General features: G+C 35.8%; 1 long non-coding RNA gene across 1 annotated transcript in view; it reads right to left on the reverse strand.

The window, feature by feature from the left end:
* The window catches only part of LOC113121060 (uncharacterized), a 43117-nt gene extending 17555 nt beyond the window's left edge, over positions 1–25562 (reverse strand). The window contains exon 1 of the long non-coding RNA XR_003294664.1: positions 24613–25562. This is a non-coding gene — a long non-coding RNA (uncharacterized LOC113121060). The remainder of the gene's footprint in view (positions 1–24612) is intronic.
* Positions 25563–27542: the final 1980 nt, after the last annotated feature.

A 27542-nucleotide genomic window follows, 5' to 3' on the forward strand; every position in this document is an offset into this window, starting at 1 on the left:
TAGAGCCCCAGATACAGATCCCATGTAAAGGCCTTGTCTAAGACGACCACCTGGACAATACTTTGCTGCAGCCTGGAATTGAACTGCTGGATTAATCTGGTTAGAGGAGAACTGGCCCCCGACTGAGCCTGGTTTCTCCCAAGATCTTTTCTCCATTCTGTCACCGATGGAGTTTCGGTTCCTTGCCGCTGTCGCCTCTGGCTTGCTTATTTGGGGTCACTTCATTTACAGCGATATTGTTGACTTGATTGAAAATGATTGCACAGACACTATTTAAACTTGAACTGAGATGATGACATCACTGAATTCAATGATGAAAATAAAAAAAAAAAAAAAAAAATTGAAAGTGGATCTGAGTAAAAAAATAATAATAATTCTATAAGGTTTTCTACTTTTAGTTAGTTATTCCTCAACACTTCATTGAACATATTTAAGCCCTACATTTAAGTTGTACTAAAAAGAGAAATAAAAATAAGAGGTCTTGCCCTGGTACAAAGCTGTTATCAGGCTCTCACAGTACCAATCTGGCTTCTCTTATGTGCTGTATCATTTTCCTTTCATAGCTTGGTGCAATTTAATACTGCTCATTTTTCTGCTATCGTTGAGAGACAAAAAAGTCTTTAAGAAAAAAGTGGGTCTATTTTTATGACAGATAAACTTTTTTTCCCCTCACAAATCTAAACATGGCTCATTAAAAATTGTTATTTCCCTAGAGATGTCCTTAGAGAAAGGAGCAAAAAATCTTCAAATAAATTTCTCATTTCTTAAGATAAATGCTTTTTTGTGCATCCTAGGATTTCTTCTCTAATATCAGTGTCCTCATTGTGCTGCTTCATCATATCAAATCCAGAGGGAGGACTCTTGCTGAAGTGCACGCACTCACACACACACATAAAGGCCTCATGCACACTGGCACATTAGTAAAACCTGCATAAAATCATTAACTCCTTGTGTGTTTCAATATTTCATAGTTTCTACCTTGCATTAGTCAAAAACTGAAAATATTTTTTTTCACTAACTCATCCCCAACTCTCACTTGAAGCCTCTATCACACTGCCATCAATTGGTATCATGTAATAAAACCTGACTTTAATATCTGTCTTGGATGGGACAGATCAGCAAAAAGCCAGTTGGAACTCACTGTCTTTCACTGTATAGTCAAAACCCAATATTTTATTTTCTGAATATCTTCATTTGTGACCCTAGACCACAAAACCAGTTCTGAGACAATAAATAAGCTTTCCAACGATATATGATCTGTTACGATAGGACAATATTTGGATTAAATATAACTAAATCTGGAATATATTGAGAAAATTGATATTGATCATTTTGACCCACATACTGTATTGTTGGCTATTGCTACAAATCAGGGCTGATCCGAATACCTTTTTTTTTAGCATTACATCATACATGTTCAGGGAGCTGAACATATTATTCCCTCTAATAAAGGCAGGAATCTGTGTGTCTGTCTGTCTGTTTGCATTTTTATTATGTCGAGAAGCATTCATCCAATCGACTCCACGCATGGCGGGTTATGTTGCTGCGTTCCCAAGGGAGTGCAATGTCGCATTTTGGTGCAGTATGAACACGCGACACGTTCAGAATTAATAAACTTTTAATAAACTACAGAGCAGCGCCTCACAGGGACAGGGCTTATGCTCCGAGAACGGACATTGCACTAATAATACAAAACACATAGGTCTGTTAAGAGCAATACTTTTAATATAGACAAACTATTATTAGGCTGGGCTACTGTACTTTTTTTCTTTCTTTTTTCTTTTCTTTTTTTTTATGGCTGCCATATTCGCAAGTATTTTACAAGCAAATTAAGTTCACATTTTTATCATGTGTAAAATTACAGATTAACATGGCGGATAAATGCAGCTCTTTTTTTTTTTTTTACAACAACAATATACTATAGGCAAACTACTTACAGAACTTGGGTGATTTTTCAAACTTGATGTTCTGTTGTGGAAGGCCAGTTTCAAATCGCATATCTGACACACTGACTTTGCCTTGTTTTCACTCAATTTAAAGTGCTCCCACACAGCTGAGGTCTTCAGTATTTTTGTCTTCTCTTCCAGATGAACTGAATCATGACGTTCAATCATAAATGATTCATAAGCAGCCTTTCTACAATCGGGCCGAACAGTTCTCTTTGCTTAACCGCTCCATTCCATACCAAATTTGGGCCAGTCAGCACGGAGCTCTTTGGAACTCAATATAAATGATTTAGGAAACAAGACCAAAAAGATAAAAGAATGAGAATGTTGCAAGCAAGATTCAAACTCAGATTATCCACTTGACCAACACAGCCTAAAAAATCACCCATTGAAACAAAGAATATGTATATTTTACAAGAAGCCTAAATACTGTTTCAGTATTCATTAATAAAACATTTATTACAGTGTGTTACTTGATATTTTTTTGCAATCATTTGTGAAATTGAATAGCAATTTCTGTGTAGTAAATTAAGCTCAAAAGAGGCATGTATATAAATAATTACAGTTAATTATGATTAATTAAAATTATTTATATGAGCTGCCTGTAGTAGCTGTAGCAGAACTAAATTGCCATCAACTTATCTGTTTGTCCAGCAAACATTTAGCGTAATTTCATATAAACTCTAAGAAAGGATATATTTGTGGCCACAGAAAACAACCTTCTTACAGTAGCCTAATAATGCATTAGAGCATGTAGTAAGGATCAAATTGTAAAGGGACAATTAATTTGCAAGGCAGAATCAGAAACTCATGCAATTTGTGCACAAGGGTTTTATTAACTAAACACTAATACAAACTAGGCTAACAAACAAACAAACATACATGCACTCATGAAATCATCAGGAAAAACAGAATTAAGCCATGAAAAGAGTCAGTTAACCCCAAGAGTAAAACCACCATTGCTGTTTTAGAAAGGGGTCTACAGGTTATACTAAACATCTGTTTAATTTAGTTAAATGTATGATACCTGCATTGCCTTAGCCTGGAACGAGCGTCGGGATGCAGAAGTCTTGGATGAAAGTCTTGATGGTTTGGAGGTTCGGTGATGTAGGAGTCATGATCACTTTCTTCCGAGTTTGAAGAGTGATAAATTCCAAAGATGTTCTGACTCGATGGTGATTGGGAATTTCTTCGCAGTGCAAAGTGAAAAAGAGCTAAGAGAGACATCAGCTGAGATCCTAGGATCTTTGGTGAATGGAAAGTCAAGGCCAAGGGCCTGGTACGTGCTTAGAAGTCCAAGAGAGTTGTAGGCTCATCCTCCTCATTCTCTTAGGATCTAAAAGAACCGCAGACCAAAGGTGGGTCACTGATGTGAGGCCTTTAAGGTCTGAGAAGATTCACGCATGAAGGATTTGTGTGTTCATTCAAAGTAAGGTTTTCCTATGAACTAATTAGGAAAGAGTCAATTTTTATGAGCATTGTGTGGCTTTACTAAGGGTAATTTAATTGCTATTTGTGCTTTGCCAAAAATACTTTGGACAAAAAGTATAACATTAGTTGCTATAGAACCAGGGACTGTTCTGCCTTTCTGAGGTGTTAGATGTATTTTGGGGAAAGGGTCCATTGACTATATTCATAGTTGGTCTGTTAAATGAGGGATTTTACTTGTTACTTTTACTTGAGTATTTGTTAAATGTATATAAAAGTGTGTCTGATTGGTCCAGATGCTATATCTGACAGAAAATAGTTTAAAAGTGCAAGTCTAAATTTATCACACCTTTGTCACACCTTCCAAAGATCATTTGCAGTTTCTTCTATCATCATCCACCCTTGTGTCACTCAAATTTCCTATGACTTTTTTCTGTACAGCAAAGGAGCCATTATCGAAATGTCAAAGCTCTTTTCCATACATTTGAAAATGCATGGTGATGTATGGCTGTCTCGCTCAGGCAATTTTTGCTTGGTGAGTTTGAAAACAAATTATATATCAGATCCGGTGTTCTGTTGATTTGTCCTACGCTGTCAGATTTTCCTACCTTCCACTAAAACAGTGGGTAGTACAATTCGACAACTAAAAATTGCTACTGTAAAGTTATGGTTTATTAACGTCTACACCTACCACAACCCTAAACCTAACCTTACAGTACTGCAAATACAGTAATTATGTGTTATATTTGCGGTTGTAGCTAGAAGGGAAACAACTACAGGAAACCAACAATTAATATTCTTTTATACCAATTAGATTGCGTTTTTATTAAAGTTTACAGCTTTTTTTGAAAGGGTTGGATAAAATGTCAGGATACCGGAATTGAACTCAGAGGCTATCCAAAAACTTTAAACACACCAAAGTACAAAAATCATACTACTAAAAAGTGTTGTTTTATCATGCCTTAACTTGTCTGGGACACCATCTGTGCCAAAAGTAATCAGTGGTGTTCCCTCAAACAAAAAAAGCACGTTTCCTCAGAGAATTTGTGCTAAACAGGCCACGACTCTGACAGACATTTTCAATGTAAAACACTTCAGTCCTACATCATCCGAAAATGAGTTTTGTGTCAGAGTGTGACATATCCGCTTTAATTTACCACTTCATTAGCCATAGCTTAACAGGACAACAGCAGAGACGGTTTTCAGCATTTTAACTCACAGGAACAAACATATGCAGCCTTAACAACAGGACGGTCTCTCTGTGTCTGTCTCCACCAGTAACTGCAATAGGCTGGCGACAAATCTGTTCTGAGGCAAAAGACTGAAAGGCTCTGTTGGACAGCACATCAGTCAGTCGTAAAGGAGCATGCTGTCTTTTCTCTCACGCAGTCTCTTCTTTGTCTATTATTCCCTTTTGTGGCTTTGCTTTGTTCTTGCTGTTTGTTCTCCCTGCTTGCAGACGGAATAAAAGTTTTATAACTTCTGTCTGTCTGTGTGTCTGTGCATCTGTCTGTCTGTCTGTAGATACAATGGATGCCTAAGAGAAGCAGGCGAGATAGAACTGGGTCAGGATTCACATCTGTTTCAAACAGAAGGGGACTGAAGAGAGGGGTCTCGCCGAAATCTATGGAGACTAAAGACAGAGAACAGTTCAAAGGCAAGTTGAGCAGTTTACCTGTTTCCAAAACAATCGACCACAGTCTTCTTTACTAGAACAGGAGTTATGCATACGAGTGTGTTCAATAAAGAATAGAAAAAATATTGTAAAAACTTATTAGAAATGTACTTATTCCAGTTTGTGATTTTGATCCAAGATACACATTTTTAGTAACTGTGTATTTAAATCTCATATTGTATTTTCTGAAAGTTTTTCTCTCCAAATTTGTCACTACCGAAACACAGTAATAGAACTAGTTTGAGAGACATCAGCTGTGCTGGTATTTCCTTGCAGCTGACTTTATTAGCACCAGTGTGTCTCCACCAGTCTTTCACAGTTTAAAGGGATCGAGCAGTGTCAGAGTAAATGAGCTGCTTGTAGTCTTAATCTACACTAGCACGTTTGTGTGGTCTGTCAGTTCAGCTGGCTTGAGGGAGCGGGTGGCAGTGGCCCGTGTTGGCCGGAGAGCATGCTGGGAATGGTTCGGTGCTGCAGCTGAACTGTCTGCCTCTCTGTGTCAGATACAGCTAATGTAGCCCCCGGCCCGCCACATGGCTGACACTGCGGTAATTGATCTGTAAAGACTGTCGAGAACGACACATTGAAATACCAAATCACAACTGACTCTGCAACTCCCTCGTTGTCACTGTTTTTGTCTTCGCGTGCGTGGGTTTGTGCAACCAAGGGGCTTTTGGGAAGAAGGCAATGATGCATTGGCCTAAGGCCCTTTCGCTAATCAGGTTGTGGGTAATATCATTCGGTGACCTTTTCTCTTAATAACAAATTTTTCCACAGCTTAATCCCCAAACCCCTCCCTCTCCATCCTTCCCCTTCCCTCTCCCTCCTTCTCTCTGTCGCTCCTGCATTACTTCAAACGCAGCATAATCTTGTGTTTCTGATTGCATTAGTTATGATAGGAAGGCAGCGCTCTAATTTGAGTCAGTACGGGGAGGAGGTGCTCTGATTTCATTTTCTCTGGCCTTGTCAGGGGGCATTTAAATAAAGGAAACTTCAACTGCAGGAAAGATGCTATCACCAAGATGCAGATATTGATGCAATTTCAGAGTTTTAATTATTAGTGGTCAACTGATACATAGGTTTTTAATGGTTGATACCAATACAGTCTCTTAGAGAGAAGGGGGGCTGACGTAAAGCCAATATGCACATTGTATAATAACAATTGCTGAAATAAAATGTATATTGATTTGACATATTTACATTTAATCATTTAGCAGATGCTGTTATCCAAAGCGACTTACAAATGACAACAATAGAAGCAATCAGATTAACAAGAGAACAACAACAGTATACAGCAACATATTAACCTTAATTATATAGTCAATGAATAAATATGAAAAAAAGAACTTGATAGAAAATAAATAAATCTGTAAAATGAAATAGATTTATTTAAATGGAAACTGCGTGATTATATAATTCTATTATAGTATTTTCCACAAAGAAATTTTGGCAGATGAAAAATAATATACAAATGGCAAATATTGGCACTGGCGATATATCAGTCGACCAGTAAATTAACTATATTTGATTTCATTTGTTGCACTGTAAAAGCCTGTTTTCTCAAACGAAATTCTCATTTTGTTCATGACAGATGTACCCTTTTAGTCACACTCGCTTACAAAGTGGAGTTTTTCAGTCATTTCCAGTACGATGGCCTAAACAACGAGAGTCCAATTAAATCAACAAATGCCATATTCATGAACCTATCGTGCATACCCATAATAGATTATTCAATAATTCATTAGCGATTAAAGTGAGTAATTAGTATTGAGAGGAGTATGATAAAGCAGCGCACTGAAGGTCAAAGAGGACCTGATGGAGAGCAGCCTCACTCATTGGGAGGCAGAGTGCCATCCACCGAGTCAGTGCACCCTGCTAATGAGAACATAATGTAATCACAGTGTGCCTGAAGGTCAGCGTGGGGCTCAGAGAAATATTCCTCTTTCTCACTACGAGGAACCAAACGCAGGCAAATTCAATTAAACAACGTAATCTGGGGGCAGTTCCATTTCTGCGCCGAAGAGGAGGGAAGTGGACAGAGACAATCAAGGGGAAGCAATTTCAAGGGCGTAGAAAACATTTCAAAATTACACTGTGTAGCGTTTCCTGAGCCTGGAATGAAAGTTTGAATTGTGTGCTTGTGAAATCAGAGGAAATTACTAACCCTAAAAGCCTGATGAAAGATGACGTGAGATACATGGTAAGCTACTCTGTTATGTGCAACAATTCACTGTCAGATGCAGTCTCAGAAATAAAGGTATGAAAGCTGTCAATGGGGCAGTTACACCTGTGTGCCTAAAGGGTCCATAAATGTGAATACCTAAAGTGTGCTTACTCGTGCCTAAAATGTACAAATAGATAATTTTGAAAAGGTACCACCCCCAGTAACAGCTTTTGTACCTTTTTTTTTTTTTTTTGTGTGTGTGTGTGTGTGGGTGTGATAATGTGCTTGTGTCAGATAGGTTGATTTTTATTAAAACTAACGGTCTTTTTAATTGGGGTAAGTTTAAAACAGTGCCTTTTTTTTTTTTTTTTTTTTACTTAGCCTTTATTTCTGATCGTTGGGAAATCACTTTATTTTTTTATGTACTCATCCCAAAGCCAGACTTTGAAAATCCATCATACAAAAACAAAATATCTGTTCAAAACTATGATACAAAGATTGATACAAACTGATACAATTTCTATATTTTTTTTTTCAATTGTATTTTCAAAAAATAGCTGATTTATTATTTCTACTACACCTCTTTTTTTTTTTTTTTTTTTTGCCCCAATATATTTTAAGTTAGTGAGTGAGAAAAGCATGTCAAAGAAGAAAAAGTTGAGGTATGATTCATGAAATAACAAGCTTTTTATAAAATTGCAGAACATTTTTGTGCCATTCTGAATCAAGCTGTCAAGTTTTGCAAGTAATGCGAAAATATTATTGAATTAAAATTAGATACATTAAATGCTATGAAATTAGCCTTGGCAAGAAAAAGAGGTCAGCCATTCTAAAATATTAAATGCAATTTAAAACAATAATAATAATTATTTGTAAAAATGGTGCTCATGGCTATTTCATGTTCAAAATATAATGTAGTTATGTGTGCAGGTACATAGTGTGTCTTCATAAAGTGACATCGCCAACTACTGGCCTGTCATGCACATTACAGCATTTTTATTCATTTTTGCAGATCTATATGAATGATTGTTTTTGACAACGCTGCCGTCCGTATGCAAAACATCTCAAAAACACAAAGGAAAAAGTTTTGTTGTTGTGTAAACATACCCTAACACTCTGACCTCAACTGCGTCAATGAAAAACACTACATTTAGTCTCTTGTTTGGATTTAATTTCTGCAGGTTGTGCCATAGCCACTACTACGGTGGCCGAGAGAGCTCAACGTGCTGCAATTTAAGAAAACACGTTCAAATTGAAAAAACACCAGCAAATCAAAAAAACATCTTCATCAGTTTGAAAACACAAGTGCTGCAAATCCTCACAACACATGCATGTAACAAAATGCGCTACAAATCATCACAACACATGCATATAACGAAACGCGCTGCAAATCATCACAACACGTGCATATAACGAAATTGTCACAGTGTCTGGGTTGTGTTCCCTGGGGTTCCACTAGATGTCCTCCTTTCTCACGGTGTCTGTCATCTTATCACTTCCTGTTCCCTTATTTGGTCACCTTCCTCCTTTTTTTAGTTAATTGATTGTTCCCCCACCTGTCTCCTGTTTCCCCATTATCCTTCTTTGTATAAAAACCCGGTCTGTCTGAGTCTTTGTCACGGAGTCCTTGTCTTATGTGTGATACCGCCCAGAGTCTGCTCTTCCCGTGTGTTCTTGTTTTGTTTTTTATGTTTATTGGATTTTCTGGTTTTGACCCTGCCTGGACTGTTTACTCTTTTGGATTTGCCCTTAATAAAGTCTCACACCGCATTTGGATCTCTCCTGTGTTTTCTGTATCACCAAACGTGACAGAAATGCGCTGCAAATCATCACAACACATGCATATAACGAAACGCGCTGCAAATCATCAAAACACGTGCATATAACGAAACGCGTTGCAAATCATCACAACACGTGCATATAACGAAACGCGCTACAAATCATCACAACACGTGCATATAACGAAACGCGCTGCAAATCATCACAACACGTTCATATAACGAAACGCGCTGCAAATCATCACAACACGTGCATATAACGAAACACGCTGCAAATCATCACAACACATGCATATAACGAAACGCACTGCAAATCATCACAACACGTGCATATAACGAAACGCGCTGCAAATCATCACAACACGTGCATATAACGAAATGCGCTGCAAATCATCACAACATGTACATATAACGAAACGCGCTGCAAATCGTCACAACAAGTGCATATAACTAAATGTGCTGCAAATCATCACAACACATGCATATAGCAAAACGCGCTGCAAATCATCACAACACATGCAATTAACAGAATCGCTGCAAATAGCATTAACCACAATGGAAATGTTTCGAGGAAACCTCAAAAAGTGTCGGACCCGGCTGGGATTTGCTTATCGTGCAGTAGCTACTGGTCAGTGGAGTTGTTGGTGAACTGAAAGGTGAGGTTTTCTTTTTTTTCATGGTGTTTTTTTTAATGATTCCTTTATCTTTGGGATATTATTAGCCTGAATAAGCTAAGTAATTAAATGATTAAATGTAAAACTTTACTTAAGATGGCTAACTTTAATATCCTCAGCTAAATATAATTGCAAGGTTAATGAAAATAAATTTGCAATGCTTCATTAATTGATTCTTAATTTTCATGTGTTGTGAAGTATTTGCAGCGCGTTTCGCTATATGCATGTGTTGTGATGATTTGCAACACATTTCGTTATATGCATGTGTTGTGATGATTGAAGATGTTTTCTTCATTTTTTCAATTTGCATGTGTTTTCTCAAGCTGCAGCGTGTTGAGCTTTCTCGGCCACCGTACCCTACACACACCTAGCAAGCACACTGGAACAATGTACATTGCCTCATACATATAAATCAGAAAACAAGGATGAGTGGACACTGACTGAGTTACAGTTATTAACCACAAATCCCCCAAGTTCCACAAGGAAAATGATAAGCAATGCAGAGTTTCTGAAAAAAAAAAACAAACAAGATATGTGTTTTTAGTTGAACACTTTTCAGTCACTATTTGAAAGAGAATGGAGGAGAAATTATCTGATAGTCTTTTGTGGTTGATTAAAGAAAAATCTTCTTCATTTTCACGTATGATTTAGACAAATTGCTTGGTGTGAATCTTGCCAAGTTTTGCCTTATTAGGATATAATGCAAGTCACTTTCACATCAAATAAAGACCTGATTGCATTGCCTCTGAGTTTATTATAGTACAGGGAGGGATTATTTCCATGAATGGCTAGTCAGCTTTATTTGAAGACATTAAGGACTCTCTAAACGCCTCATATGAAGCAGTTAATAGTATTTCAACACTGCACATATGTTTTCAAATGCAATGCTAATCACTGGAGCCCAAACGATTGTCGGATATTATATGTTTTGAGATATAGCAACATTACATGACATTAGCTAAACTTAAATGAGTTTCAAATGACTTACCTCAGGCTAAATATAAGTCTATACTGCATTGAGATGCATTAAAAGATAAAGACAGCAATTATGAAGTAAAAGATGATTCTGACTGCAGTTTTGCTCTCTTGCTGACACACAGACGCACACACATTCTTTGAAAACACATCCCAACACTCCCAGCCTAATTACAGGGCCATGCAATAGCTCTCCTCAGGGAAGATTATATAGCTCTATTTCTGACAGGTAAAAATTAGATACCTAATGGAATGGAAGCTTTCTACGACGAAGAGGACAGTGAAAAAAATTTACTTTTTAATTTAAAAGCCCCCTAAATTAGATTTTAATTTGGAGAGCACCATGAAAAAGCTAATAGACTAAATCAGCTAGTTTTTGCCTCCGTTTATGTGTGTGTGGGGGTGGGTGTGTATGGATGTGGGAGTGGATGGATGTTTGTACGATTCGTTCAGTTTTCCTCTGTGCTTAAAATTTAATGAAGACTGTTCATTAACAGTCCTAATTACAAAACACTGAGACTTTCCTCATCAGTCTTCTCACAGTATAAAACTTTTGATTGAAGAGTTTATAGTTGGTCATCAGCTTGTTGTTTTTTTTTTTTTATCGGGTTTGGATGCTGGTTGCTGGAATCCATTATTACAGATGGCCATTTAAAAAAAAAAGTAAAGCTACTATATAAATGAATCCCTTTAATTCAGTTTAAATGATCACAATAAATACTATTCCTTTACAGAAAATATTGCCAGCGAGAAAGTTGACGGCAACAATGGCAAGAAGAAATACTCTAGAAAAATACAACTTACACCCAAACATTAAGTTTCTGTGAAACGTGAAACATCAGTAAACATTTAAAATCTAGGTAAATGTTAATTTCTACGGAAACTAATATATTTTGAATCCTTCAAGTTGCAAATTACCATTTAGCAAATATAAATGAACATTAATGTATTAACAAACATAAATTAACAAATGAGAAAGTGTATGTATAAACTAACAAATGTACACCAATAAACTGATTGAGCTAATACAAATTAAACCTTATTATAATGTGTTAAAAGTGGCAAAACACCTACAATTGTTTAAAGCCTTCCAATAAGTTTGGAACTGGTCATTAAAGTAAGTTTTTGCCATTTTTATGTGCAGTATGCATCTGATCGCCAGTAAACACCCTCATACGGCACATTTTTGCCACAGTCTTACATGTTATTGTAGAATGTAGACACATGTATCGAATGACTTCGCCTATGACTTAGATTGAACATGCAGTAGTGCTAATGTAATAAGCTCAGTAATGTACCAATCACTGATGGACAGCTTGTGTACATTTACAGTGGTTTGATTAAATTAGCAAGAGCGATCTCATGCTTAGTCATATTGCAATCCTACAGTTTTAGAAGAGCGCACAGCACCACGGTGCATAATAGAAGACCATATTGAAAGAGTAGGCTTGGTTCTTGAGAACCAGGGCAGAAAACGCAAAAAGAAAAGACAAAAAAAAAAACATAATTTGAAAGAACAGACTGTTACCGGAGAAGCGAGAGGATACTAATGCCGTAATGACAGAATAGATCAACTTTTTCTGCCCGCGGTGCAATGAAGATGATCACTTTGTGTCAACAGAAAGAGAGCACGCAAATCACAGTTAGCAGGTCAATAAGTACGACGGCACATCTGAACGACAGAGCCGCTTGTGTGCGCTCTGTAATGGTTTTGTGTGTGAGTGTGTGTGTTCGTCCGCTCTAAGCTCTCAAAACAAACACTTGCAATATGCCACGCATCTGCATGGGGACGAAAACAGTCAATTATTGTACAAATGAAATATGAGAATGAGAAATGTAGGCAATTTCTTCCTCAAATCAAATGAACACAAACACGTATCCATTCCACAAAATGCAGAGTGGCTTCCCGAGGCGTTCAAGAATAGAGGTGGAAAGATACAGAGAGGGAGAGAGCAAAACAGAAGGGGAGACAAAGCGAGAAAAACGCGGAGAGCTCTGGGAGGAGGGTTGTTCACACAATGCCAAAAGCAGAGACGTGCTGCCTCGCCGCAGGCTGACGCAACAGACAGTGAGGTGGAGGCATTCAAAGACGATGGCAGCTACAGCCTTAAAAGTGCAGAGTTTAGATTGTGCCAGCATGGTGCACGCTTAAGAACTTCATCAAGAATTGAAATGCAGATGCTCTGTGTGAAAACAGACACACAAAGAAACATGCAGACTGAACGCTCCACCTCGACTGGGGTGAATGTAAACAGAGTTTCACAAACCCTTTGAAGAGAGCAACTTGATCGAATCAAATTTGACCCTCTTTATTTTCCCAGCGCACATCCCTGGATTTAATGTGAATGATTCATTGGTGCAAAAATGTCTGTCTGTGTATTCTTTTATCAAAATATAACAGGGTCAATGGCCTGACAATCAAGGGTTTTATTTTAATTAAATTTTTGATTTATTTAAAGGTGTTGTATGTAGGATTGACACCGAGTGGTTGAACTAGGTATTGCAGTCCAAATTCAAAATATTGGAGATGTTTTTTTCACCTGGCCCCTTCTCCTCAGACTTGACACATGCAGGATGCCAGATTGACTACACCAACAAGAACAAGCGCACTTGAAGAAGAATGAAATGAAATGCACTGTATTTTCTGCCAACTGGCTATCAGGGGTGCCAAAATACAATTGGGTAAACTGCCAGTGGGAGGGTTTCACAAACCAAAACAGAGATCCCATTTTCAAAGAAGAATAACTGACTATAGCATTGTTTTTCAGATAAACAAGTAGGTTAACTTAGCATGTTTCTGAAATATCTGCAAATACAGCACCTTTAAGAGTTAATTAAAAATGCTATAAATATAAATAAAATAAATTCTTTCTTTTAAATGCATTTTCAATTTCTGCACTAAAGAGACTTTTTTTAGAGAATCATAAAAATTAATTAATTAATTAAACTGGTGACTAAAACTGGTGATTTTTATTTTATTTTATTTTATTTATTTGAAAATCTATACTGCCTTCAGGTCAGGCGTACAGTATATTTAAAAAGTATTCAAATATTTTTTTAAGTCTTTTTTTTTATAGAAAGTGATTAAAAAAACACTTCTTCTTAATAATAAAGCTACGAGACCAGCAAGAAACAGATTACATTTAAACATTTAGATATTTTTTAATATCTTTTTTTGTCATGATAATAACCTGCTCATCCTACTAATTTTTTTTTTTTTTTTTTTACACCACCATACAATAACCATCATCACAAACATGCATTTGTTCTCCCTCCATTCTGATATGTAACTCTCATTTTTCACCATCCAATCAATACCTGATGCATCACGTCGTGCCCTACATTTTTTTCTCATTGAATGTCTCTTTTCACTCTGAAATGTGTCATGTCACAGAAGTAAATAGGATTGTAAATAGCAGTTCACACTTCAAACTTTAAACCACCAGCTGGTGTCCAAGTGTCCAAGACCCTTTCAAAACCAACTAAAATGACCTGCCTTACTGATTAACTACAGATTTAACTTGTTTTTTAGACATCTATCCAGTTTATATTGCTCACAGAAACAATGTAGAGCACTAACATACATTACACTGTACAGTATAAACTAATTCAATATCTAGGACAGAGAGATACAGTAGAGAGAAAGTGAGAGAGACAAATAAAGAGGCCATACTCCCTCCTTCCGCTTCATTAATGCAGTCAGTCAGTTACTGCAGCCGTACCCAACCACATCTGAAGTTGTCTGCATTAATCAGACACATGTGAGTCTTATAACGGAAGGGTTTTTGGCAAGCAGTGCAGGTCAAACTTCGTACAGCTCGGGATACGACTACCTTCAGGGTAATAACGTATACTCCACACATATACACTTTCTTTTCAATCATAACATCATATTTTGATATTTATGAAAGCCTGGCACACTGGCCACATCCTAATACATCCACCAGACTACACTGATAAACAGTCGCATACAACAAACCTAATGAGAAGTGAAATTAACATGAAGTATACCACCATATTAACCCCCATAAATACTGTTATTGCGCTGCTGGAGAATATCATTTCGTGATTAGAGGGGAACTGCAAATGCCCGCTGCATTCAAGCTTTCGATCTGCCATCATAATTAGATGACGGTTCTGGAGCAGGAAAGGTCTCGGAACCTGAAGTGGAGGTTTGATTAGGGATGCATAATGTAAACCCAGCGCTGATGCATATTGATGTGGGACTTTAGTGTTACGTGGCCACCTCAGATACTTCCCGAGTTGATTCCTGCACCCCCAATTATCTCCAAATGTGTCTCGCTGATTGAGGAGGAAGGAAATGAAAGCTAAAAGAACATCTAACTGTCTGGAGGTGAATTAAAAGAACATCAGGCTTTTACAGAGAATGAACACAAATAACTTTCACTTTGTCTATTGCAGAATGTGGCCTTTTGTGTGGCAGTTCCACAGTCTGATACCACCAGTTCCATTAAAAGTGTGATAATGACTAAAAATACTGTTCGCAGTACAATGGGGAGTTAGCTGTCATGCTTCTCACACACACACACATGCACACACACTCTTAGCAAGGTCTATTGAGGGACTCTCTACTCTGCAGTGGATGATGGTGGTTTCTAGTGCAATTCTTGCACCCTCTTACACTTTAATAGCACTTAATGCCTTATTAAGTAGTTGAAACACTATGGCCTTAATTGTGTGCACTGTCAAAGCAATTCATTGACATTTTACTAACAGAAATGCACCCAACATACTCTATCATCTCATTTACATGTTTTACATGATCTGTTTACACCTCTGAAGCTTCATGCTAACCTCATGTTTATCTTTTTGTATTTAAAAAAATATATATGTTTCTCATAAGACCAGATTGAGAATAACATGGCTTTCTGGACATGATATTATATCATAGCTTTTGGACAAACCAAACAATATTTCTAAAAAATAAAAATAAAAAATAGAAAAGCTGTCACTGGGCCATTGTTTACTATTTCTTTTAGCATATAATATCAGATGCTCGCAAGAAACTTTAAAGGATAAAAAGGCATTATTGTGAAACATATCCATACTAACATGTTAATACTGTGATGCCACATACAAAAAAAACATGGAACATTAGACTTTTTTGTAGTGTTGCCACTTGGTAATGCTAAAACAAATCTACAAGATTTAATGCGTATAATCATTTTAAGGCTGAAGTGATAAAGGCCGGATCAAATTTGGAAATTCAATTTGCGAATCCTTGGAGTGACCTCAGCAAATGTGATATGGAAGTAACAGTTATATAAAGACTCAGTAATGAGTCTGGCCTTTAAAATAGATCACGATGCACTGTTATCAGAGCTGCAGATACACTTGGCCTTTTGACATTAAACTAAAGTACATTAGCTGTGGTGGAAAATATTTCTATACAGAAATAATCTACCGTTTAAAAGATTATTGTCTGTACATTTTTTAAACATATATTATGTTCACAGAGACTGCATTCATTTGATCAAAAATGCAGTACAAACTGTAGAAATTATTACATTTTAAAATAACTGTTTTCTATTTTCATTCATTGTAAAATTTATTCCTCTGATGCAAATCAGAACTTTTTGCAACATCACAATACATTAATGATTCATTTGTCAAGAAATGTTTAATATAATTTTTTCTTTCTTTCTTTTTTACCATTCTATGATAAAAGTATATTATTCCTTTTTGTAACAGTAACTAACATGCCTTCACTGTCAATTTGGATCAGTTTAATGCTTCCTTCAATTAAAATAATTTCTTTAAAACAATACTGACCACCATAAAATGTGTATTTTTATTGGATTTTTTTTTTATATTTCACCATAATTTCCTTTCATAAATCTATTTTTCACTTGATACAAAAAAATAAAATAAAAATAAAAATAGTTACACTCATAACCTATAATGCATCAAAATTAATATGGCTAATTGAATTTTTTCTTTGTAAAATCAGCAGTGGCATTGTGTAAACAATACTGACATTTAAAGCATTAAAATATTGTTTTGGTTGCTATTATCAAACTTAATATTGGAAAACAAAGTGAAATCAAAAATTTAAATATATATATATATATATATATATATATATATATATATATATATATATATATATATATATATATATATATATATATATATATATATATATAGAATATTTTTGACTGTGTAAGTTTTCTAATTGATGGCCAAAGGTTAAAACAATAATAAAAAAAGCTGTGCTTAATATCTAAAAACAGCTCTTAATATCTCGCACAGTGTTGCTTCTCTACCAAATTCTATCTTGTTTTAATGATGTTAAGATATTTTTTACTGGAAAACAAGACGAAAACAATGACTCTTGCATTACTATTAGAAGTCTTTGAAGTCTCCTGAATCACCACAATGTAGCATCATACAAATCTTATTAGCTTGTTTTAATCTAATAAGTTAAAACATAAACAGGATGGAATTTGTGTCATCATCAGGATGTTCCCGCAGAGGGCTTTAGCACTGATGGACAGGAATAGCTGCAGCAGGACTCTAGTTAATTAAACTGATAACAATGTCTGCCTCATTACTGAAAAATGCTGTGTCATGCTCCTGATGTCCGCTATTGATCACCGCTGCCACACGCCCCAACAGATGCACTCATTCACACAAACACACACACACACACACACACACACACACACACACACACACACTCACACGATTCCCTTGAACACGCTTCTCACATTTCTGCTGCCTTGTTCTCTCCTTCAGCTCACACCACCTCTACCTTCATACGCTCTCTCTCTCTCTCTCTCTCTCTCTCTCTCTCTCTCTCAAGCACGTACACACACACGCAGGTTTTGACAGCACATTCATCACCTCCTCTATTTTCAGTGCTTTAATTAGCTCTGCACTTAAAGCTGCTGTCATTGTGCCTCTGTGGCACATGGTGCTCGTGTCAAGAGGCGTTCATGCATAGGGCTGGAATTGGTGTGTTTGCACGTGTGTGTGTGTGTGTGTGTGTAGGTGTCGGGGGCTTCACCTTTGCCAGGGGGAGGAGATGAAGTGAAACGTACTTATCAACTTGTTCAATGAGCCTCAGTGAAATTTGTTAACTTTTCTGCTTGAGAAGAATGAAAATCACCATTTATCATGTTTTCGCACATGTTTTCCATTTTCTTCTTCTTGATTTTTCTTGTTTTAAGCACAACCCTCACTACATTTCGTTAAATTTATGGTTAAAAGTAAAAATAAACAATCTGAAAATGAAGAAAATAAATACATTTAATAATATATATATATATATATATATATATATATATATATATATATATATATATATATATATATATATATATATATATATATATACATATATATATATATATATACATATATATATATATATATATATATATATATATATATATATATATATATATATATATATATATATATATATATATAGTATGGTATGCCATGTAATCGCTGAAACAACATTTATTAATTTATTTATTTATTTGTCTTTTGGAATTGGAGAAAGAAAAAAAAATGTTTACATATTTTTACAAGTTGTTTTAAGTAGTCTTGTTTTAAGTTTTACTAATTCAGTTACCTTTGCAGTAAACATTTAAATGGAAGCTTCTAAATTTTCCTATTTACATATTTATTTACAAAAAATAAATAAATGGAATTAATACCGCAAAATCATTAAGTTTATCATAGGTAATGTCATATAGTATGCTTACATAATAGGGCAAGCACATAAAACAATACTACACAAATGAACAGTGCTAGAAAATGTATCTTTTATTGTAGTACTCACCTTACACTAGCCACAAACTTCTCACACAACATTAATAATATGTACAGTGAGAAAAAAAAAGAAGAAAAAAAGAAGGTTGCCAGTCAATTCAGTTCTAGCTGTGACTGCAAAACATCCATTGTAACAATTAGGTAGAAATCTTATGATTCTTCACATAAGGTAATAATATTTTTTCACTTGGTATGAAATGGTATGAGTTTAACACTGAATGAATCTGTGTCTTCAAAGATAAACGTTCCGTTTTAAAACTCCCGCAGGTATTCATTAAAATAGTATAATTGCTGCAGTGTTAGACTTGAATTGTCTGTAGTACTTTGCTTCTCTGATTTGCTTCATTGCTCTGAAAACATTCATTTATTTGTTTCTCTATTAGAGAAAGCTTGAACACAACATCTGTCATGAGCAGTGTACCTGGTTCGCAGCGGACCAAATGCCAATCAAAATACTCTCCTGAATGTTCATGAGGAAGAAGAGATGGGGATATAGCTCTCTTTTATCCTGAGCAATAATGGTGGAAATGTTCAATAGCCCTTTTGTAGCAGAGACTTTTAAGTTACAAAGATTGACTTCCAAAAATATACTCACCCTGAGAAATATTCACTGGAGTACAAAGTCGGACTACAATGTTAAGACTGCTATATTTTGTTCTGTTCTCTTTTAAAACCTGTTCAGAACAGTCTGAACTTTAGTGAGAGCACAAATGCACCAGTCTGCATGGCAGAATTTTATTATCATCAAAACGAAAATAAAAATAAAAATGGAGTATCATCTATGAATGCAGTCAGGAAGGCCACAGATGAACTGCTATTAGGGGTATGGCTAAAATCACATATTACCTTTAAAAGAATAGTTCACCATTAGCTGAAAACCTTCGGGTCATTCTACATTATGTCTAGCATTATCACTTGCTCTCTAATGCAGTGAATGGGTGCTGTGTCAGAATGAGAGTCCAAACAGCTGATATAAACATCAGAATAATTCACACACAATTATATACACACACACAACTCCAGTACATCAATTTACATCTTAAAAAGGATAAAGCTGAGTGCTTGTAAAAACAAAAATCTAGAACTACCATCACTTCTCTCTAAAATAGCAATAATCCAAACCAATGGTGGAAAAGTGCTTTTCCTGTTGTCCTTTCATATTAAAATCAACCACATACTTGTTTAGAACTATTTAGACTCATTTTTGCAGATGAGAAAGCAAAGAAATTTAACTGAAGAAATAATTATGGATAAAGGAATTGTATTTCAGCTAGATAAAATGGTTTGATGTGTGTGTGTGTGTGTGTGTGTGTGTGTGTGTGTGTATATATAATACACATTTATGGTGTATTTTTCTTCAAAAGACATCAATTGATGGACTGGAGTCATGTGGATTACTAGTCATTTAGATAGTCAGACTTGCAATCGAAAGGTTGTGAGTTCGAGTCTTGGGCCGGCAGGAATTGTAGGTGGGGGGAGTGCATGTACAGTTCTCTCTCCACCCTCAATACCACAACTTAGGTGCTCTTGAGCAAGGCACTGAACCCCCAACTGCACCCCGGGCGCTGCAACATAAATGGCTGCCCACTGCTCTGGGTGTGTGTTCACAGTGTGTGTGTGTGTGTTCACTGCTCTGTGTGTCTGCACTTTATGATGGGTTAAATGGAGAGCACAAATTCCGAGTATGGGTCACCATACTTGGCTGAATGTCACTTCACTTCATTTATCAACTCTCATTCTGACGGCACCCATTCACTGCAGAGGATCCATTTAAAGAAGCCGCAAACTCATCTACATCTTGGATGGCCTGAGGCAGAGTAATTTTTAAGCAAATTTTCATTTTTGGGAGAACTATTCCTTTAAAGGGGGGATGAAATGCTATTTCATGCATACTGAGGTTTTTTACACTGTTAAAGAGTTGGATTCCCATGCTAAACATGGACAAAGTTTCAAAAATTAAGTTGTACGTTTGAAGGAGTATTTTTGTTCCAAAAATACTCCTTCCGGTTTGTCACAAGTTTCGGAAAGTTTTTTTCGAGTATGGGTCTGTGTGACGTTAGATGGAGCAGAATTTCCTTATATGGGTCCTAAGAGCACTTCTGCCAGAAGAGCACGCGCTCCCGTAGAGCAGAGCAGAGACAACATTCACTGACCAGAGCGAGAGCGAAATGTCACAAAAGAAGTGTGTTTTTGGTTGCGAGGGCAAAGACAAACCTGCACAGATTACCAAAAAAAAAACATCAAGGGACCAGTGGACAGAGTTTATTTTTAATGAGCATCGACAGAGTTGTGCAAGTGTTTTTGTTTGTTCCCTGCATTTCGAAGATGCTTGTTTTACAAACAAGGCCCAGTTTGACGCCGGATTTGCATATCGTTTATTTCTTAAGGATGATGCAGTCCAAACAAAAGGGTCACGATCGTGTGTTGGAACCGCATGCGGTGAGTAAAACTGCTTCAAATATCTCTGTGTTGTTAACTTAGCTATCGGCGCGTAAGCACATCAAGTAAACCTTGTACACCTTTAAAGAAAAAAAAAAAAGACGACATAAAGTGGAACTTAGTCAAAAGTGTAACGGAGGCCAGCGAGTAGTGCTGTGCAGGTAAACCTCCCCGATCTCAAGAGATGCACTAGCAACAGAGCCTAGTGGCTGTAGCCATTTAGCCTCCATGTTAGAGGAGACCCGGGTTCGAGCCCCACTCGGAGAGAGTGCGAGAAGTCACAGAAAGGACCCGGGAGAGAGGGGATACATAAGCAAATATATACAGTTTCAATACATAACACATAGAGACGCTGTTGTAGTCGTTGCTGCTGCTGCTCTCGTTCAGTTTCAGCATCTGGATCTGATTCTGGATCATAAATAAATGGCTGAATCTGATTGTTAGTCATGGTTTGCTTTGGATGATGTTTTTTTTTTCCCTCATGGTAATGTCACAACTTCCAAACTCTCTCAACGCAAAAGCCTACTCGCGCTCGTGATTCTTTAGCTCCGCCTAGACTATTTTTCTCTTATAAATATAATAAAACTAAAGACTTTTTGGAGATATGAAGGATGCAGTACTACTCTCAAGATTAACAGGAGATTGAGTGAAAATGAGCATTTCACCCCCCCCTCCCTCCCCCTTTAAGATACCTAGAGTTAAATGGTTGAGTTTTACTGGTTTCAAATCCATTCATCCGATCTCTGGGTCTGGCGGTATAACTTTTAGCTTAGCTTATCATAGATCATTGAATCTGATTAGACCATTAGCATCTCACTCAAATGTATATTTTTCCTTACATCGTGTACTAAGACTGACGGAAAAGGAAAAGTTGTGATTTTCTAATATCACTGTCTTAGTGCACGATGTAACTACAGAAGAGTCACGTTTTATATAGAAAAAATATAGAATCTCTTTGGCCATTTTTCAGCGAGATGCTAACGGTCTAATCTGATTCAATGGTCTATGCTAAGCTAAGCTAAAAGTGCTACCGCCAGACCTGGAGATCGGTTGAATGGATTTGAAAATCATAAAACTTAACTGATTAACTCTAAAAAGTTGGAAAATGAGCCTATTAGAAAAAAAAAAAACAAAAAAAAGTGGAATATTCCTTTAACACAATAAAAGCTATTACACACTATTAAAACTCCTAAAAAAAAAAAAAAAAAAAAAAAAAAAAAAAACCTTTTAGTGCTAAATCTAAAAAGACTGACAAAATGAACAAGCAGCCAACATGGCGAGACAGTCAGACATGCTTCAGCTTAGACGTGTTGTGCTACTGATGGCATGGTTAGAAAGCAATTTAACATTAAACAGATTTGTTACTATTGATAACTGACAGGCCTCTATAGAACCCAATGTTATATGAAAGAGGCAGATCTCAACGGACAGATCTGTGAGCAGGGGAAAACATGATTGACAGTTCCATGTGAAAACTCAACTTACTTCATCATTGTAATTTCATTTGAGTCAATGGGAGTGCTTAATTTACAGTATTTATAAATGTCTGCGAGTCCATAACAGTTTCATCTCTCACCCACTTCCGGACACTTTGAGCATTAGCAGCATTCAGTATCACATTCTACAACATTCTTAAGATCAATCAGAGATGATTGAGACATCACACAGACAGATGCAAACACTCACATGTACACAAACAGAGAGACTTTAGGCGGAAAGCATGAATTAGTTTGTTGGTGTAATTAATCTCACTGTTGGCTAATTTAGCAAGTGTTCTCATTAGGCTTGGCTGTTATCAGATAACTCTGTCACTGTCATGTGAATCATGAATCATTCTTAAAGATTATCTAATTGTTACAGTGTTTTTTCCTGATCTGATTCCTTATTTTTCTTTATCGAATAAATGTCGGGGGGGGGGGGGGGGGTGGCGGGGGGGGGGGGTTAACAATAATAATGGTTATTTTTTACGGAGAGAGGAGAAAAATTCATAAGATGGAAAACTTACAACCCAGCTCATAAAAAGGAAAATGACTACTTGTGATTAAAAGCTTGGCACACCCACACTTTCACATGTCAACCTTCTACAAATGTTTATTATAGTTGCAAAATGATTGAAAATCATATAAATAGCTTAGTTTATAACACCGTGAGAATAAGAGCACTCACTCAGAGGCTTCCCTACAAATGATCATAATGCATCACTTTGACAGACTGAGTTTTTCAGTTTTTCAGGCATGTTCTATTTTAAAACATACATTTAAGCTTATGGATGTTTACTTTTAAAATAAAAAGCAAAACACAAAGACTCCATTAAATAATTTACGCAAAACTTCCTACTTTTAGAGATACAGTCTGCAATTTATAATTATTTATTTTACAAAAGAAAAAAGAAAGAAATTAAACAATAAAATTATTTTATAATTTACACAAACATTTATTATTGTTAAAAAATAGATTTAATATTCTTAAAAAAAAGAACAATAATAATGGTTATTTTTTACGGAGAGAGGAGAAAAATTCATAAGATGGAAAACTTACAACCCAGCTCATAAAAAGGAAAATGACTACTTGTGATTAAAAGCTTGGCACACCCACACTTTCACATGTCAACCTTCTACAAATGTTTATTATAGTTGCAAAATGATTGAAAATCATATAAATAGCTTAGTTTATAACACCGTGAGAATAAGAGCACTCACTCAGAGGCTTCCCTACAAATGATCATAATGCATCACTTTGACAGACTGAGTTTTTCAGTTTTTCAGGCATGTTCTATTTTAAAACATACATTTAAGCTTATGGATGTTTACTTTTAAAATAAAAAGCAAAACACAAAGACTCCATTAAATAATTTACGCAAAACTTCCTACTTTTAGAGATACAGTCTGCAATTTATAATTATTTATTTTACAAAAGAAAAAAAGAAAGAAATTAAACAATAAAATTATTTTATAATTTACACAAACATTTATTATTGTTAAAAAATAGATTTAATATTCTTAAAAAAAAAGTCATTATTTTACAAAAATAAAATTCGGCAAAACAAAAATTTTCTTTTTCATGAAATTTCTAATTTCATTATTTGCATATATATATATATATATATATATATATATATATATATATATATATATATATATATATATATATATATATATGTGTGTGTGTGTGTGTGTGTGTGTGTGTGTGTGTGTATATATATACATATATATATATATATATATATATATATATATATATATATAGAGAGAGAGAGAGAGAGAGAGAGAGAGAGAGAGAGAGAGAGAGAGAGAGAGATAAATACATAGACAGGGCTTAGCCTTAAACAGAATTAAGCCATACTTCAATTAGGTCATTGAAGTAATTTTTTTAAGCATGCCTTAGAAAAAGCATAACTGATGTTGATCTTAAGACAAAACAAAGGCATTGGCATGTTTTAAGATCAGTAAGTGCAAGTTTATTTCATCTGAAACAGCTAAGATTTGCATTTTAGTCTAGGACTAGGCTTAAACCTAGTCTGTGAAATTGGGGGTTAAACAAATAATAATAATAATAATAATAATAATAATAATAATAATAATAATAATAATAATAATAATAATAATAATAATTAAATCTTAATTTTTAAACAATTGTTTAAAAAAACATCTAATCAGTTCATAATCAATAGCATTTCTCAACTAGCATAATCATACAGTTTATGTAAGAAACCGCAAAACAGAGAAAATACCTTTTTTTGCAGCAGATGCACTCACTCAAGTACATTCAGTCTGTTTCTCAGCAGATTCTGCATGTATTTGGTGCAAATTAATAGTCTGTGCACCGTGGAAGCAGCCATCAGTGCTCTCGGGGCAGAAACGAGCCGTTTGATGGAGTACTGGGGACACACACATGCTGACTGCTGCATCAAGGGATTGAAGTGTCTTTGAGGGCAGATGTGCCTGGAGGCCAGAGAGACCGGCAAAGACTTGCTGATTGGATGGAAACGGAAGCAAGGAAAAGGACGGCTCTTTCACCATCACAAGTCCGACATGGACAGATGCCAGACACTGAGACAAAGACAAACTTGGCTTGCCATCAGTGAACTCATCCTACAGTCTTGCTTTCTTTCCTAGATGCATTGTCTGCTGACAATAGCACAGGAAGTGAGGCTCCGTTCACAGTGCAGAGGTTACAGGGTTGACAACTCTACACCGACCCTGCAGACAGCTGCCCCGCTGGGTTTTATTGCGTTTGCTGCATTGTAATTTAACTGAATGACTCCTCAGAGATTGAAAAATGATTGACAGGTGACAGAAAGCAAATGAACTTCAGGAGAACAGCAGCTATAATTTAAAGTAACAAAGATGCCTGTCAAAACAACAGGAATGGAGAGCGCCAAGATATGCGGAAACAGAGATAGAGATGACAGACACCGGTGGGGTGTGGGGTTTATTTTCTTTCCAAGATTTTTTTGAGCGTGACAAATATCCAACTGGCATCCTGTATGTAAGATTGCTTAAAAACACCCCAAAGGAACATTATGAATAAAGCATTCCTGGCACAATCATTTAACAAAACAAAAAAGTTTGAATTTTGGAAATGACTAAAAACACTCCCTGTCGAACCTCTGTAAGACCGACGGCCAACCTGCCTCTGGGCGCTTCCTGAGTCTCAGCTTCGCTTTGTCTCTTTTAAACATACTCCAGATTGCAAACGGCAAACATTATGACAATCAAACTAACAAAACTCACTCAAGTCACTCAAATAAAATGAAAGCAAAAAACTGTCAGATTGGCTTATCAAAGCGGCTGATAAAATCTGTGACACACCTTCAAAAGCAACAGACTTGACAGACACAGTCTGAGTACAAAGAATCAGAGGCATAAGAAAAGACACAGAAATATGTTTGAAAATAGTGCTTTCTTTGAAATGATCAGAATCCAGGGGAACGAGTTTGTGAACGTTAATGAAGCTGCTTGAAATGCGTGATAAAGGAGAGAGGACACATGCAAGAATGTATTTTTAAAGATGAAAAAATAATAAACACAAAGGGTATAAAGAGCTCAACATTTTTGCTGTTTTATTGATTGATTTAGCTTTGCTTTCATTCAGCTGTCTTGGCAAGAACAGTCTTTTTCTTAAACAAGTTGATAAAAGTTACATACAGTAACAGTATGTTCACAGATTCCCTTTATTTGTTTTGCTAGACTTGTCTTAAAGATGAGTAGATAGATAGAGAATAGATAGAGAAACTATCCATTAGCATTCCCAATGATCTCAATAATATTAGTCCTCTCATGACATATCTCAGGGGTTTTGGCATGGTAATGTATATGACAATGTTAATGGATTTGGTCTTGGTGGAATAGATATTGGAATAGTACTGAGACTTGCTACTACCAATACATCCACAATACGCTGCTGTGAGCATGTAAGAACTATTGCTGCTGCAAATATAACACATGAAATAACCCCATATACCATACATGAATTACTTCTTATTACATCTATACCGCCGTGCAAAGGCAAAAGACCGTAACTTTGATTTTTGTCCAAAATGAGTTAATGATATTTTTGGGACATTCAAGACATACTTTATCATGTGTAGAAGTATCTTGAATCAATTTAGTTTTTTTTTTTTTTTTTTTTTTTTTGAGAAAATAATGGGTCATATCAACCGTAACTTCGATAAGCCCTGGAGAAGCCAAGGCAGAACACAGTGTAACACATACTGTTCTTTCACTTTGTTTGGAATGCTCAAAATGAGTTACGACATTCTTACTTTGTTTAGCCATGTGTCAGTATGAAGTTACAGTGTTGGGTTTGGAATTACACTGTGTTCTGCCTTTGTTTTACTTTCCATTAAAGTTTGCCGCATTTTATTTACAGTGTAAACAAATGAATTAGATTGTGATCTAACAAACCACTCCATATAACAAAGCACTGTAAAGACTAGATACCTTGTCAGCAATATGTAATTGTGAATAACCTTTGAAGATTTTTCTTTTTCTTTTCGTAATTCAGATTATTCACCAGGCTGTCACTTCTAGTTGGACATGTGTAGACTCGAATGCCATTGCTAGCATGATCAATCATAAAATCAGTAGCCTACTAACAGTTCGCAATTAAATCCATATCCTACCTTTTATTGTAACCAGATAAAATCAGTCCATGGCAATGAACATCATCGGAGATGTTAAATCCTTATGCATTCTGAGCATTATTCCTACTTGATGGTGTTCGCATCAATCCTCAAGTCATTCTTGTAAGTTAGGCTATTTCATACAAGTCAATATAAAAGCAATTATGCTTATTTAACATTATTGAGCAAAGCAAAAGAAAAAAAAATGGTATCCACGGTATCTACTCATGTTTAACTTCTAGTCTGCTTGTTACGGTCAAAAAAAAAAAAAAAAAACTTAATACAGTCACATTAATACATGCAACAGCCTATATGAGACAGCCCATGATCACTAGATTTTATATAGGTGTTACTATAACAATTATCAAATCTTCAACCAGATATTGATATTATGGAAGTTACTTAATTTTGCCTTGGTGTGACTTCTCACGTTTTGGAGACAATGCAAATACATTAACTTTAAAATAGGGGCAAAATTTTTGTTTGAGCTCACAATTTGTTTATGTAGATCATTTTCATTATTAAAACATTTAATT

This window comes from Carassius auratus, chromosome 20 (genome assembly GCF_003368295.1).
Source record: "Carassius auratus strain Wakin chromosome 20, ASM336829v1, whole genome shotgun sequence".
Taxonomy (NCBI): Eukaryota; Metazoa; Chordata; class Actinopteri; order Cypriniformes; family Cyprinidae; genus Carassius; species Carassius auratus.